At 38.7% G+C, this 16,136-nt stretch overlaps 1 long non-coding RNA gene across 1 annotated transcript; it reads left to right on the forward strand.

Moving 5' to 3' along the window:
- Window positions 1-3,640: 3,640 nt before the first annotated feature.
- On the forward strand, window positions 3,641-7,961 carry LOC139081626 (uncharacterized). The gene is made up of 2 exons (XR_011536776.1): window positions 3,641-3,979; window positions 7,766-7,961. It is a non-coding gene; the product is annotated as an uncharacterized lncRNA (long non-coding RNA).
- The last annotated feature ends 8,175 nt before the right edge of the window (window positions 7,962-16,136 follow it).

Genomic DNA, 16,136 nt, shown 5'->3' on the forward strand with positions numbered 1-16,136 from the left:
CACCTTACACCCGTTAGAATGACAAAAATATCTAAAACTAATAGTAACAAATGTTGGAGAGGTTGTGGAGACAAAGGAACCCTCATACACTGCTGGTGGGAATGCAAACTGGTGCAGCCACTATGGAAAACAGTATGGAGATTCCTCAAAAAATTAAAAATAGAACTACCATACGATCCAGCCATCCCACTACTGGGTATTTATCCAAAGAGCTTGAAGTCAGCAATCCCAAAAGTCCTATGCACCCCAATGTTTATTGCAGCATTATTTACAATAGCCAAGACATGGAAGCAACCTAAGCGCCCAGCAACAGACGAATGGATAAAGAAGATGTGGTACATATATACAATGGAATACTACTCAGCTGTAAAACAGAACAAAATCATTCCATTTGCAATAACATGGATGGACCTTGAGGGAATTATGTTAAGTGAAATAAGCCAGCGAGAGAAGGATAATCTGTGTATGACTCCACTCATATGAGGAATTTAAAATTATGGACTAAGAACAGTTTAGTGGATACCAGGGGAAAGGTGGGGTGGGGGGTGGGCACAAAGGGTGAAGTGGTGCGCCTACAACACGAATGACAAACATTAATGTACAACTGAAATTTCACAAGATTGTAACCTATCATTAACTCAATAAAAAAAAAAGAAAGAAATGTTGCTTGATTTGATGTTATAGGCAAACTGGACTTCAAGGGTCAACAGCTGCAAGGGCTGGCAATCCATAGGTCTGGCCAAGAACTTTCACGAGGCAAGGCAACATTTGGCAATTACAAGGGCATTCCAATGAAATGGAATGTCAGATTTTGCAATAGTTCTGCAAATAAGATAGATTTTTCATGAGTGGCTTGGTTCGTGGAAAAATGTGTGTTTAACGGCAAAAAGTAATCCGGGTTCTCACCTTGATAGAGATCATGCAAGATACAATCTCTGCCAGATTCCAACAGGAAGGGTGATATCAATAAATTTTCTTAGCACCAGATAGCATTATGCTAGGTATTGTACATACAGAATATTAAAAAGTGATGCTATTACAGCCCTCAAGCTTAAAATCTTAATGAGAAGTCAATGTGTATACACATAAACTAATCAGAGAACAATATGAGTGTTACACTGAGTTATAAATTAAACATCATAACATTGCTGTTGGGGAAGCTGTCGTCAAGGTGGCCTTGAGATGGGTCTTGGGAGTCTCCCAATTTTTGTGTCTTTGCTCCCCTGAGGCTTCACAAAGTCCTCTCTCCTGTGGACATTTGAAATATAATAATGCTTATTGCTTAACACCCCCCCCCCCACCTCCACCTATTAGTAGATGAAGACAGCATTTCCTATACCTGGTATAATATTGTGCTTAGTTCTTAATCTCATATCCCTCTGGCCTTTGAGTTGAATCAGTAACCCTAACTTATAGACTAAGCTTCACTCCAATTCAAGGACTCCAATTCTTCCTGCTAGAAAAACATGAGGAATCCAGGTCATTAGTTCCAAGAATCAGTCTTAAAGATAATCAGGCTTTGGGGGGTTCATGCCTTATACTTCTATTCCCCAGTACTAGACTTCTTACTGGTAACTTTTCCTTCTGTGAATAGAGTTACATCTCCCAAAACTATCTCTTTGTCACTGGGGTTCTGGTTTCTATGGCTGGGTTTTTGGATGACAACTTTCTGCGCACTTGAATCCATATAAATTGTCTAATGCCTGTGTAGATCAACATCCTGAATCTTGGATTCATTTTGAACTTTTTACCATAAGTAAAAACTTTCTGCATGGTCTTCAAGGGCTAGTTTTGGTACCAGAGTCATAGAGAAGGTGGTACACTAGTAGCCTAAGGTTCTCTTACTTCAAATGTTTCTGGCTACAAAGCAAGAGCAAGTGGGAGGTTGCACCTCTGTGGCGGGCTCATAGTCCTCACCTTGTTTGTGATCCAAACAGTGGCCACAGATTTCTGCTTTAAAGCATGAGACAATGAAAGGGGTATTTCAGAAAAAAAAATAATACAATATAATATGGATAAGATAGCAAGGTGACCATGAAGACACTAAATGCCTTAGCATTTACATCAGATCAAATGAGATCATGCATGCAAAGTATCCAGCACAGTTCCTGGCAGTCAACAAATGTTAGTTCTCTTCCTGTGCATATAGATTTTACAATTTACAAAGTGCTTTCGCATACATTAAATTCTCTCTAAAACCCTGTGAATTAGATTTATTTCCCCCAGATATAGATTTGACTTGACCCCAAAAGGAGTACATCTGAAAAGCTGCAGGGCTGAGTGTCAGACTCAGGTTTTCAGACACCAAAGCCGGTTCTCCTTTCCCTATACCCCAAAGTTTTGTTACTGCATTATCTTAGATTTAAAATTGTGAAGGCTTGGATTAGAGTGCTAACAATGGGATAGAGATCAAAGAATGATCTGTGAGCTTCTCGGTAGCTGAGCTTTTTAGGGCCTTATTATCGTATTTCCTTATTTATAAAACACCAACACCTTATTTTATATATTCCAAGATACATATATTTTCATAATAACATCTCTGAAATCAAGACAATTGATAGCATTTTTCAGTTGTTTCCACTGCTCAGTGGTTTCAAAGTAGTTACTATTGTCTGCTCATCAGCAAACTTGGTTGTTATTCCTTATGGCATGACGACAACTGAAACCCATGGACATTTCAGTCAACAAACCATTTAAGCACCATTTGCACAAGAAATATGAGTCCTACCTGTTGCCTGAAATCTTCCATTGACAGCTTTTGGTAAGATGAAGAAAGCACAGGCATCAAAACCTGCAGAATGGATGTCAGAAACTTAGAAGAAAATCTCAGGAAAAAAATGGTGGAGCCTTGCTTAAGGAATGTTGCATCACCAGTGCTTTTGATGGCACCGAGGGTACTGTATTGAAAAATAGACATCAATGATTCAGAGTTAAAAACTGATTCAGAAGACAAACTCTGAATGTGAAGACATTTTGGACTATCTTAACTATCTCCCTTTCAATGCACAAGTGTGATATATGATTGAAAAAAATCAATGTTTAAATAACCTAAATAAACCTTCTAAAAGGGCTGAGTGATAAGAAAGCACTGTCATAGATTAACTTGCAGTATTATTTTCTTTCTTAATGGTATATAAAATTATGGTGTGCCCTACAATGTTATCTTAGATTCAATGAGAATGGTCACATTATATTTGCATAAATGCTTCACAGTTTATATATTAACTCCTTCTGGTCATCATAATAACCTTGTGATAGTAGGAGCAAAATACTAGTCCCAAATTTATCTAAGGGAAAAATAAGACAGATTAAATAGCCTAATCGAACAGCCATGGAATCAGGATAAGGACTCATCTTAATTCAGTCCTCTAGAATAAGCCTAAAATCCTTTTTCTCCCTCTAAAATTTCAAGTCTTGTATCAATCTTACTACTAGTTTGTTTGTTTTTTTAAAGGAGCAGATCTGGTGAGAATGAACATGGTAGTTCGGGATGAATATTGAACATGCCTCCCTTTTGGCAAGGAAAGTGAATTGTCAGGGTTTTAATAACAATGAATCACTATTATAAATAGCCTAGTAGTGTGCCTGGCACATAAAAGGCATTGTTAAGTAATAAGAGTTGTCCCAGCAGTCAAACTCTGAATTCTTAATGGCTTAACCAGCAAAAATTTATATCTCACACATGTCATATATTAGCATAGGTCAGCGGGCAGCGAAGGTTGTGTGTCGCTCTACTCCACACCTTCACTTGGTAATCAAGATGCCTCAGATTCCACCATCTTGCAGCTACATGGAACACGCAACCTTCAAGGTTGCTGTGATGGGAAAAAAGGGTTAGGAAAGGCACATCAGCCTGTAACTCCCTCAGCCTGAAAGTGATACGGGTCACTTCCTTCACAGGCCCTTAGGCAGAAGTCATCACACGACCCATCCCAACTGAAGGGAGGCTGGGAAAAGCAGAGGAGCAGTGGATTATTTCGTGAGTACTCTCTTTACCACAGTGGTCCTATAATTATTTCCTTGAGGGCAAGAATCTGTTGGTTTTTTTTTAAAGATTGGCACCTGAGCTAACATCCATTGCCCGTCTTTTTTTTTTCTTCTTCTCTCCAAAGCCCCCCAGGACATAGTTGTATATTCTAGTTGTAGGTCCTTCTGGCTCTGCTATGTGGGATGCTGCCTCAGCATGGTTTGATGAGCGGTGTTAGGTGGGCCCCCAGGATCCCAACCAGTGAAACCCCAGGCCACTGAAGCGGAGCGTGCAAACTTAACCACTCCGCCACGACCAGCCCCAAGAATCTGTTTTCTTTACTGCTATTCCCGAATATCTAGAACAGTGTCTGGCTTACCATGTTCATCAATAATTCCTGAATGAATAAATCAATGAATTAATAAATGGCATCTGAAGCTGGCTTTCCTCATTTCAACTATGAATCTACCCTGAAAAATTTCTAGATATAATTAGATACTCAAGTTCAGGTTAGCATTTCTGAAACACCTAGTATTAACAAGAAGGAAGTATTTTGGTAAGAATTTATTTGAACTCGGCAGACTTATTCTCAAATGTAATTACAGATTATGTGAAATCTTTTCTATGGGAGTTTAATGATTCTTTAAATTGACTAAAATATGAGGAAACACAATACTCAACTCTAAAAGCCAGCTGGATTCTTGGTTTGATTTAAAAATGAACACAGGCTGCAGTCTTCCTAGAAATGATTGCTTAGGGAGTTGGGAACAACTTGTCATGATAAGAATTTAGATTGTGGTGATATGAAAAAGCAAGCAGCAGCCAGGCATGGGGAATCATACAATAAGTAACAGTCCTTTTGGCTCTAATTCCACAGCTGTTCTTAATATTACCTGCGTGATTAGGAGGGCACACAGAGTTCACTACTGAATGTTCACAAAGGAATCTCAAAGTGATTATAAGATGTAACTCATCATTTATTCATTCAACAGATGTTTATTTAGCACCAAATAGGTGCACAGCACAATGTGTGGTGCTAGGGATTCAGGTGGAGCGACAGATATGATTCCTACCCCAAGGGAATTTACAGTCTAAAAGAGAAGATAGACACTGAACAACTATTATAATAAGCGTGACTTAGTTTGCAAAAAGGGAAGTATCAGGTGCTACGGAGCGAAGTGGGGGACTTCCTGAGCAGTAAGAAGGTATGGTCAGGGAAGATCTCCTCAAGAAACTGACATTTCAATTTAAATCCAAAGGATTAAGGTGGATTTGGCAATGGAAAAGTGAGGGGAAGAGAATTCCAGATGGAAGGAACAGCTTGTCTTTACAACCTCACTATGACATCATACATGATTACATGCTTAATGGTATAGTTAGAGAAGTGGTAGAAGAAAAAAGTGACTTTTCAGACATTGTTTAACAAGTAGCTTAATTTGGACCATAGGCCATATTTCTTACCTTTCAGGGTGGGGCACACAACTGATTCTCTCAGGTAGACTCTCTTTCCTGAGCCCAACAGGAGCTGAGCCAGTCATTTCTATAGCCCATCAGGTACATCTACCAGCCATGAACTAGACCCATGTGACAGATAGAAATTTACAGCTGTTTTCACAGCATGCAGGATGAGAACTAAAGAACCCTAAACGGCTTTCTTCCAGGAAGAGGGTGGGGTGTAGTGGCAGAAGGGGAAGCTCGATCCGCGAGAGCCAAGTGCTAAAAGCAGCTGCGTGTGACATTTCCATCAGCAATCCTCCCTCCCTCATTGTGTATGAGACACACGTCAGATGTTCTGGTTTATGATTTCAGCTTCAGAGTACATACCCTCTGAGATCTAGGCTCATGTATCTCTTCCTGGCGTGGTGTCTGCTCATTAACTGGACTCTGAAGCCCATCTAAGAGTGATAATCAAATGCTGAGAATATTGGGACCCCTTTTCCTACCCTCAAGGAGGTCTGGAATCTTGTGGATTGCTTGAGTCTTAGGCCCAGGTGCTTAGTCTCTGTACTTGCTAGAAAGTGACAAAGACAGGCTACCAAAAAGATTCTGTCCCAATGCCAGAACCATATCAGAACACAAGGTCACATACAGCTGCTGTCTTCCCGTTTATATCAGCCCAGAGGACAATCTATTCTCTTTCCTTTGGAAGACACAGTAGAGGCTAACTCTTGGAGGTCCCAGGTAAACGCCACTTTATTAGGTAGAACAGACCAAGGAAGGGCAGGTCTTTGCCTTTCCTTGTTGTGTTTATGCCCCCAGGTAAATTAAAGCAGGAAATCTATTATTTACAGGGAAGATAATAGGGAAGACTTATAGGCTTTTGCTTCTTTGATTCAAGATCCTGATTTGACTGAGATGTCAGCAAATAAAAAGATACGTTTGCATACCAATTAGCAATCTCCAAAAATTTAAAAGCTGCTGAGATTCTGATCATTTAAAAATACATTACTTTAGAGATTTCTGTTAAGTATTGAGGTTGAAATCTGTTACTTGCGTCCAAAAATGCTAGGTTGTATAATCTCTCAGATTACTATCCCAAATTATCTCAAGCAAATATGAAACCCGATGTAGAATAAATGTCAAAGTATTTTCTTTTTAAAGAGCAAAATTACAATGATGACAATAATCTGTTCTAATCTAAATGACAGCAGTCTCTGAGCATAAGACTGTTCGCTTTATCATTGGGCGGCCACATTTAAATGTTTTGTGCCAGAAATCTCTTCATAAGCAGATATTAGACCCAATTGTGGGTGATTTGAATGACAGGGTGGCTATGGAAGGAGCACGCTAAAGTTAGTAGTGAGATTATATCAGGGCTTCTTAGTCCGCATTATTTCTCAACTCCCACAAGTATATGTCTGGGGTAATAACCACCAGTTTTTAATTTAGGGCAAAGTAATCCTTGATAAATTCATTCATTTTGTCTACAAATATTCAAAGAAAATGTACTATATTCAAACTGATCTGTAAGACATGATTCCTGCTTTATAATATAAAATTTAGCAGAGACGACCATATACTAGACTGTGAGCTCCAAGGTCAGAGTTTGGGTCTGTTTTGATTACCACTTTATACCTAGGCAAAGCGTAGTGTCTGTCTCACGGTAGGGGCTCAATAAATATTGGTTGAATGTAAAAATGTATGAAAAAATATGTACACGATGCCACCTTTCTAATACAAATCTGTATTACATTCTTTGACAACCACATTTTATTTGTTGATTAAAATTGCACGAAACATTTCAACATCAGCCATCAATAACAGATTTTAGCAGGGCCCGTGGGAACAGCTGATTTTAATTTTTACTGCTTGTAATTAGTCTGTGGCCTTGAGGAATGTTAATAGCACTGGCTGGGGAAAAGGGAGGCTGTAAGAAAGAGAGGCATATTTAAATCAGCATCATTAAGTTGTAGTTAGATGTTTTATTTCAAATGGCCTATTCTGAAGATGAGTACAAAAAGTGCATTTTTTTTTTTTTGGTCAATGCTAATTCAAAAATAGGAAGAAAAGGTACATTATTATTATTTTATTTTTTATTTCTCCTTCTTCTCCTCAAAGGCCCCAGTACGTAGTTGTGTATTCTAGTTGTGGGTCCTTCTAGTTGTGGCATGTGGGACGCCACCTCAGCATGGCCTGACGAGTGGTGCCATGTGGGCGCCCAGGATCTGAACCAGCGAAACCCTGGGCCACTGAAGCGGAGTGGGAGAACTCAACTACTCGGGGCCAGCCCCAACATTGTTATTTTTTTAAGATACAATTTTTCTCTTTATCCTAAAATTTTTCTATTTCTTTTTTCAGACTTAAAAGAACACAGTTGCCAACTACCACATTTTACATAAGTAGAAAGGAAGAAAGATGAGATAAAGATCCCAGGAAAAAGAAAATCCAGTTTTTGTTTGGATGCTAAACACTATCTGTGTCGCCTTGGATAACTTTGGACTTTATTTTTTCATCCATAAAATAAAGGGAGTTGGGTTAAATTATTTCCACTGCATTCTCTAGTTTGAATCGTCTCTGATTTCATCTGACAAGCAAACTTTACCCTTTGTCATCCTTGTTGTTCTATGTGGAATGCTCAATCCTTTCCAGTTTAAAAAAAAATCACCACATGTGCTTAAAATAAAATAGATTTCACTCATGGCATCACTTAAAAATTATAAAAAATATTCCAATACAGATACAAAGAAGGAAATAAATACCACCTTATAATCCCACCACTGAGGGATAAACATCCTTAACATTTTTAGTTATGATTTTCTATTACTTTTGTGCTCATACTTTTATGCATATTTACTGAAAAAATAGAATCATGATCACTTTGTACTTGTGTTTTGAAATCTGCATTCTTTATTTAATAATACATTATAAACATTTCTCCGTATTCTTCTAAAGCATGGTTGTTTTTCACAGCTCTATTTGTAATTCATCATTTATAAATACTACAATTTAACTCACCTATTACTGTTAGACATCTAGGTTATTTATAGTCTTTATTATAAATAACACTGCAGTGAACAAACTTCATACAAGGATATCTGATTACTTCGTAAGGATAAATTCTCACAACTAGAATTACTCCTATTAGCAATGTATGTGAGTGCTGGTTTCCAGACACCCCTGAGGGTTATAAAACGGTTTTATAATTTGAAGAAATCTTTGCCAACTATGCCAAGTGAAAAGCCCTCGAGGCCTTGGGCTTTACAATTTAGATAAACCCTTGTCGATATCCATGTCTGATTGTTACTGAACATTTTTCTGTGTTTTGCTTTAATCATTTGCATTTCTTTTTTTGGCTAAATGTCTATTTCATTCCTTTGCCCATTTTTCCACTTGTTCACCAGTTTTCTCTTTGAGATACCTCAAATGCCTCATTATTTTTGATGAGGTAGATTTTACAAGGTGCCCTGCAGATTCAAGGAGATTCAAAGTTGTTTTTGAAGATCAAGATCACCATAATTATGATCCCAGACCAAAACTTCAATTAACGTCCTTTCTTTTATAGTTTTCTCTGGCTTATCCACAGATCATTTTACGGTTTTTGTTTTGCTTTTTAAATCCCAAACCTACTAGTAAATCATTTTAGGGCTCTATTCTGGAGCACCTTTTCCATCAATATTTTAATAATGAAATATTTTGAATAAAATATTAAGACCATCAATTTTATGCATTGAAACGTTGATAAATCAAAATTATGGTGGCAGAACAATGGATTTACATTCAGATATGTCTCTACAACTTGATTCATCAGATTCTGTGGGTGGAAGCTGGGTAAATAAAAAGGTAAACAACTTGGAAGCTACTACCTTCATTAGAACTTTCTGAAAAACAAAACAGGGGTCAGCCGGGTGGTGCAGTGGTTAAGTTCGCACGTTTCGCTTTGGCGGCCCGGGGTTCACAGGTTCGGATCCCGGTTGCGGACATGGCACCGCTTGGCAAGCCATGCTGTGGTAGACATCCCACGTATAAAGTAGAGGAAGATGGGCACGGATGTTAGCTCAGGGCCAGTCTTCCTCAGCAAAAAGAGGAGACTGGCAGCAGATGTTAGCTCAGGGCTAATCTTCCTCAAAAACATACAAACAAACAAAAACAAAACAAAAAGTCTTCAGTGGTCCTGACAGATGTGGTGCTCTCTGGAGCCTTTAGAAGAAACACTGAGCTACAAACACAAAACCCACAGAACGTCTGCTGTGAGCCCTGACTTAACTGGCTGAGCAGGTTATTGTTGATAGTTGGTCATTCAAAAGAACAACTTGTAACTCGCAGGTCAAGTGCAGAGTAACAAAGCACATCTTCACGTAATTTATTGCCCCTTACTTTATCTAGAGCCTATTTCTATTCTTTTCTGAGCACATACCTATTATTATTCTCTTTCAATTTCTCTTTTTTGTTTTTAGGTTGTTGTTTCATGTGTATAACTATTTTTAGAATTTGTTTTTTAGAAAAGGTCAAATTTTGCAATAACTTTTTGGTTCTGTAACAGACACTGTTCTTATTGATTTTAAGGAAATCTCTTCAGGGTCTTTTCTGGGGCATCTTTTTCTTTTCAACTAACATTTTAATATTGAAATGTGTTGGTTATCTAATCTAATATACCAAAACAGCAACAAATCTTAGAACCTGTTAAGTGAAAAAGGAAGAGGTGCAGAATAGTATATATAGTATATATACAAAAAAGAATATACCTATGTATTCTGTGTAAAAGTAACATAAAAATGTTACTGGTAATATTGTTGACTCTGGGGAGGTGAGGTGAATGGGTGGGGAACTGTGGTGCAAGATTTCCTTTTCACTGTATATTCCTTCGTACCTTTAAAATTTTGTTCCACGTACAGGAATTAAAAATTTTTAAACAGAATTTAATAATTAAAAATCTTACTAGACATAGTAGGTATTCAATAAACATGGATGAATGAATAAATGGATAAATTAAGTAAAATGAACGAATATCTTAAATTTGCGATTTGATTACTAAAGCCTTGTGTAATCCATAAGCTATAGCAGTGGTGTTGTTATAAACGGGCCAAAACTGTAGCAAACTTTAAGATTCTAAATGGTTAATATCTGTAAATGGCTTCGGAAATGGTAGAAGTGTGATACAGCTAAGAAAAGAGTTTTGGTTGACAGAAGAACAGCATTTTTATAATTGGTTCTAGGCTACTGCTTTAAAAATTCCTAAGTGAACAAAGCCAGATTATCCTTCATTCTCTAAATCTGTGTAGGAATTACTTCTCATTGGCAAAAACACCTCGTGGTCTAGAAAATACACTATTCTATTATTACAAAGTCATGTCCCAAGCTTGTCTAATGGCAGTTTTACCAACCTTCCTCTCACTGCTAAATATATAGTGAAATTTCATAATTGTATGAGACTAAATGGCTTTTGAAGAACAGAAATAAAGTCTGAATTGGGAAAAAACTATTGTCACTTTGTTAGATTTCTAAATTGAACCAATCCATTACTTTTTATTACATTAAAAGGGATAAGGGGGCCGGCCCCATGGCCGAGTGGTTAGGTTCGTGAACTCCGCTTCAGCGGCCCAGGGTTTCACCAGTTCGAATCCTGGGCACGGACATGGCACCGCTCATCAGGCCATGCTGAGGTGGCATCCCACACGTCAGAACTAGAAGGACCCACAACTAAAAATACACAACTATGTACCGGGGGGCTTTGGGGAGAAAAAGGAAAAGAAAAAAAGGGGATAAGGAAGTTTCATATATGTCTCTATCTATATATCTTTATCTATATCTCTCTATATTTCCCTACGTCTGCTGAGGGAGCTGGTCTTGACCAACTTTTTTCTGAAAAATGAGGAAAGGTAGAGCAAGCAGACTTCAAACCAACATTTTTATTGTGTCCTTTACTTCAGTGAAGCTAATCAAGGGTTTACACCAAGTACAAAATTACTCTAGGTTTTGTTTACAGCTTTATGTCCTAAGATAAGCAAAGCAGCTACCTGTAGTGCATTCAGGCCAATCCTCGGGGACAGGCATGGATCTAAAATGTGGCAGTTTCTGGAGGTAAAATAATAAAGGGAAGACACTAGAATTCTAGTTATTCTCGTCAGGGAGGCGAATGCTAACTGTGGAATTTACTGTAGCACAGATTCTTAAAGCGTTTTGCCAGAAAAATAAAGACAACTAGATAAAAGTGGTTTTATACTGAGCAACTCTGTGAAAGGCTTACCACAGTGCAACGTTAGCTACTATTTGTTGTCATCATTATTATACTGACACACTTCTTTGAATCAATCAGCAAATTTTTATTTAGCCATATGGAGGTCTATACAGAACAATCTGCATGATTGTTAAGATTGTTATCTGCATGATATCAAGAGAAGAAACAGTCCCTGTTTGCAAGCAGTTTATAGTGAAGCATTTTGAAGGAGAAAAGACAGAAAGTTAAATTGTTAAAGAAAAAAAAGACTTAGTTTCTTTGAGGCAATGTCCTTTGCTAGTTCAGCTGAAGTCCTGCATCAAAGGTTGAGAAAAGTTCAAAGTCTACTCTTTCCTAAAAGAGTTAAAAACAGAGTTCATTAATATTTAAAATAAACAAATTACACAGTAATGATTTATCACTTTTCAAGTCCAGTGTCATAAAACTTAACTGAACCAAATTCCACGTATATTTCGAATACAAGAATCAAAATTCCCAGGGAAGTCAGGCACTTGAGTCGGGGCCTATGGAGTAATTTTTTTTCCTGATAAGGATAGAATGCCAAGAGGAAACGGCCAGGAGGACGACTGCTGAATACATAAGAATGTCCTCAGCCTTCTTCTACGTGTGCCTCCATTTCTGAACACCTTTACTTTCGGATACCTTCCAATCTACAAAAACAAACGGGGGCCAGCCCAGTGGCACAGCGATTAAGTGTGCAAGTTCTGCTTCGGTGGCCCAGGGTTCACAGGTTCAGATCCCAGGTGCGGACGTGGCACCGCTTGGCAAAAGCCATGCTGTGGTAGGCGTCCCACGTATAAAGTAGAGGAAGATGGGCACGGATGTTGGCTCAGGGCCAGTCTTCCTCAGCAAAAAGAAGAGGATTGGCAGTAGTTAGCTCAGGGCTAATCTTCCTCAAAAAGAAAAAGAGGAGGATTGGCAGTAGATGTTAGCTCAGGGCTAATCTTACTCAAAACAAAACGAAGGGAGGAGGGATTAAAAAAACTGTACTATAGTTGTACTACATAATCGAGGGGTAGAAAACGTTCTTCAGTGAGTTAAAATTGTCTTGTAATCTCTTTGAAAAGGAGTAGGCAAAAATCTTTTTGAAAAGAAAGTTCCAATTTCTAGTGAGATTGTCCTCGAAGGTTAACTTTCCAAGTTGACAGGAAGTCCTACCAAACACTAACACATAATTTAAACTTCCCTCCAATATATAAATAGAAAATCTATCCTTGGGGCATTAGGCCTTTCTTATCTACCTTAAAATATAACCTTTCCCTCCCTCCTTCCCTCCAGCTTTCTCTCCTCAAGTGAAGATAAAGGAGAAATTTAATTTGCTTTGCTAACCTGAGGAAAAGGTTTCTATATGGAGAACGTATAAGTTAGATCAGAAAATGTTTACATGGCTAGCCAAAACTCTTAAGATAATTTCTGAATCCTATAGATTTTGCATTCTTAATAGTAGACAATACATTAGGAGTTTGGAATGCCAGATGTTGAAAGTACAAAAAGATTTTGAAAGTACATGCATTTTTGCCTGAAGTCCTTAATACTTCAGGAGATCCACTAACAGCCTAGAAGCGCCCTTCTCATGGACTGGTAAGGCCTATGAATATACAATGTTAAAAAAAGAGAGAGAGAAAGAGATCTAGGTCTTCCAGATGAGGCAGGGCAAGATATGAAATATAATTCTCAAGCCAATGCTTTTTCCAAAATAATCATGTACCCTAGGGAAGGGAATAGGAAATGAAACACAGTATATTTAATTTGGATTTGGAGGTGGCCTTCATAAGCAACTCATTAAAGTGTAAACAATAATTACATAGAAAGAACCTGGTTAGTAAATATGATAATTATGAAACCTTATTAATCCACATTAATTAGTGGGGAAGCTAACTTGGATTATGAAGAGGTTTGAATTATATAATAGAATTACTAAAATTGCTCCCTTGTTAGTCCATCTGCCTCTCTTTCATCTGCATGTTATTCTGTACGCAGCTCACCAGGTAGAAGGAAGAAGTGCTTTCTATGAAGAAACAGCATGTACAGAGGCTGAAGGCTCAGGGTTGGGACTATGAAACCATCCTGCATTTCCTGCCTCTTATCATCCTCCTCATCCCCGTCCTTCCCTATGACTTCAGGATTTTGAACAAAATAAATGAATGAAACTAGCCTGGCATTTAGAAGTACAGGCTATGAGTTAAGTAGACCTAGGTTTAAACCTCAGCTTTATCGTACTTATAAGATAAAAATTACCCAATTTATGACTAAGCACAAGAATAGCTTAGTCATATACCTATACATTTGGGGAGATGAGACGGGATTTCCCTAGGTTCTTGGTGGAAGGCCTTTGTTTAGGAGCATGATTGCAGCAACTGGTAGTTACCCTAGGAACTCCTGGAATTCACCGGATTCTGTATGTGGGCTTCTGGTCAACATAGCACGAATTACGTATGCCCATGTTATGGCTGAAGCATATCTGGGCTGTGTTTCATGCATGGTGTGGTCTTGCCTGGTTTGATCAAAGGGATGACTAGTGAACTAGAGGGGATATACATGATGGAGTTAGAAGGCTCCCAGATTAACAGGAGCAAAAACTCATTATCTAGCCTCTCTGGGCCTAATGGCACATGAGACCATACTTAGTCTCCTATTTGGATGGCTATCCTGATGTGTGGTGCCTGTTTGCAATTTATAGTTTTGTGCTTCTTCTTGACCTCGTGTGACATTTAACTTCTCCAGATTCTGGTTCCCCATGACGTGGCTAAGGCAAGTATACACAAGACAAAATAATGAGGTGTGTGTGCATGTGGGGGATGAAGGAGTGGTAAAAACAGTGGCTGCAGCAGAATGGTGTATTCTGAGTATGGTGAGAGTCACTATGCTTTTGGCTTTGGGGCACTTGAGTCGACCTGCTGTCCTGGAGGTACGTAGCACAGAACAAAGGGTATTCCGCTACTACAATATTTCCCAGTTTCTTTTTTGCTACTAGGTTAGAGGTGGTAAACAGTGAGAGGTATACATACATGTAGATTTAAAGAGGGCTTTCTAAAGCAAGATAAAAATTAAAGCTCTCAGTCTGAGACCATGAGTTTGAAGACACTAGAGAGAAAAGAACTTCTCTATTAGCATTGGCTTGGAGTCTGGGGCTGAAGGCTGTCCACTGCAAAGGATGAAGTGGGCCATTTCAGTCACTGTGGCCATGGTGACCAAAACGGAACCATGCGCCTGGGATGGGAGAAAATTGTGGGTGAAGTTGTAAGGAAATCCATGGGTATCTTAAATTTGAATCCTGATCTGCCAAAGGTGACAATGGAAGAGAATCTCCACATTGGGAAGGGACTGTCAAATCTTTCACAAATCACCAGTGAGAGCATGAGGACTCAGGGGGGAACCACTCTCCCTTTTGCCTGCTTCTTAAATACTACAGCAGAGACCAAGCTAGAACAGACTAGGCTGCTGCAATATTTGTTTGCCCCACTCTCTATCTGCTTATCTATTAGTTTTCTAACCCCCACACAATTTTCTGTCATTGTTTTCCCCTTTATATATATTAAAAATAAAGTGTTAGGACTTTAATTGTATTTTCTTTTGCATTACTTTATAACGTATTATGTAGAAATGTCAAACATACTTGGATTGTAGTTAGTGCTGTATGGGGAAGTGCTTGGTACAGTACATTTGAAATATTTGAACTTGGATGCCTAGGTGGGTATGGCCTCCTTTTCACCATACCACTCACCTCTCATTATCTTATACTGTGCTTAACTTTTCCCAGTCCTTGAGGGCTTTTCAATTTGAATCTTTGACTTAGATTAAAGTTGACAAAAGTTCAGGGATAAGTAGAATGATGCACCAATAAGCAGACTTATAAAACATGAACATTTACGTTCATTTTTGGGTCTCCAGGAAAGCTTCTTAGCTTGGCTCCTACTAGGCAGTTCTGTGGCAGAAGCCATTTCCCTCCTATCAGCATGGAAGGCCCTCAATATCTTTCTCTAACGCCAAACCCTAAAAAGGTAAATCCAGAAGTACCACCTTCCACCTGTTCTGTGTTTCAAGTTTTTCTGTGTGAGGATTCTCTTCTTTGATGACTGATAATGAGAACATCAATCTTATTTGGGACACCTTTATACCCTACCCAAAGGGGTATGGTCTTGTTCTATGACCACAAAATTATAATCCTATCAGAGTACAATACAATAGGCATAACACCTGAACCTATGATTTGCGTAAAAGGTAACGGGGCAGGCTTCATTCTACTAATATACAGCTCAGAAGTGGTGTTGGTAGCCCCTGGACCTACAGGTATTATAGGTGCTGTGTATTGCAGGGCATTGTGGCAGATTCAGGGTTCTCTGAGTTGTGATTTATTTACGCCTCATCTTGTTCACCAGTGCAGGAGCATGAAGGTCCAGTTAGAACACCCAGGTCTGGCTCCCCAAGCAGGTGGATGTATAAAGCTAGTCATTATGATCTAAGAGGCCTCCTTCACTGCATGCACCCCTCTCC

This window comes from Equus przewalskii, unplaced genomic scaffold (assembly GCF_037783145.1).
Source record: "Equus przewalskii isolate Varuska unplaced genomic scaffold, EquPr2 ChrUn-13, whole genome shotgun sequence".
Classification (NCBI taxonomy): Eukaryota; Metazoa; Chordata; class Mammalia; order Perissodactyla; family Equidae; genus Equus; species Equus przewalskii.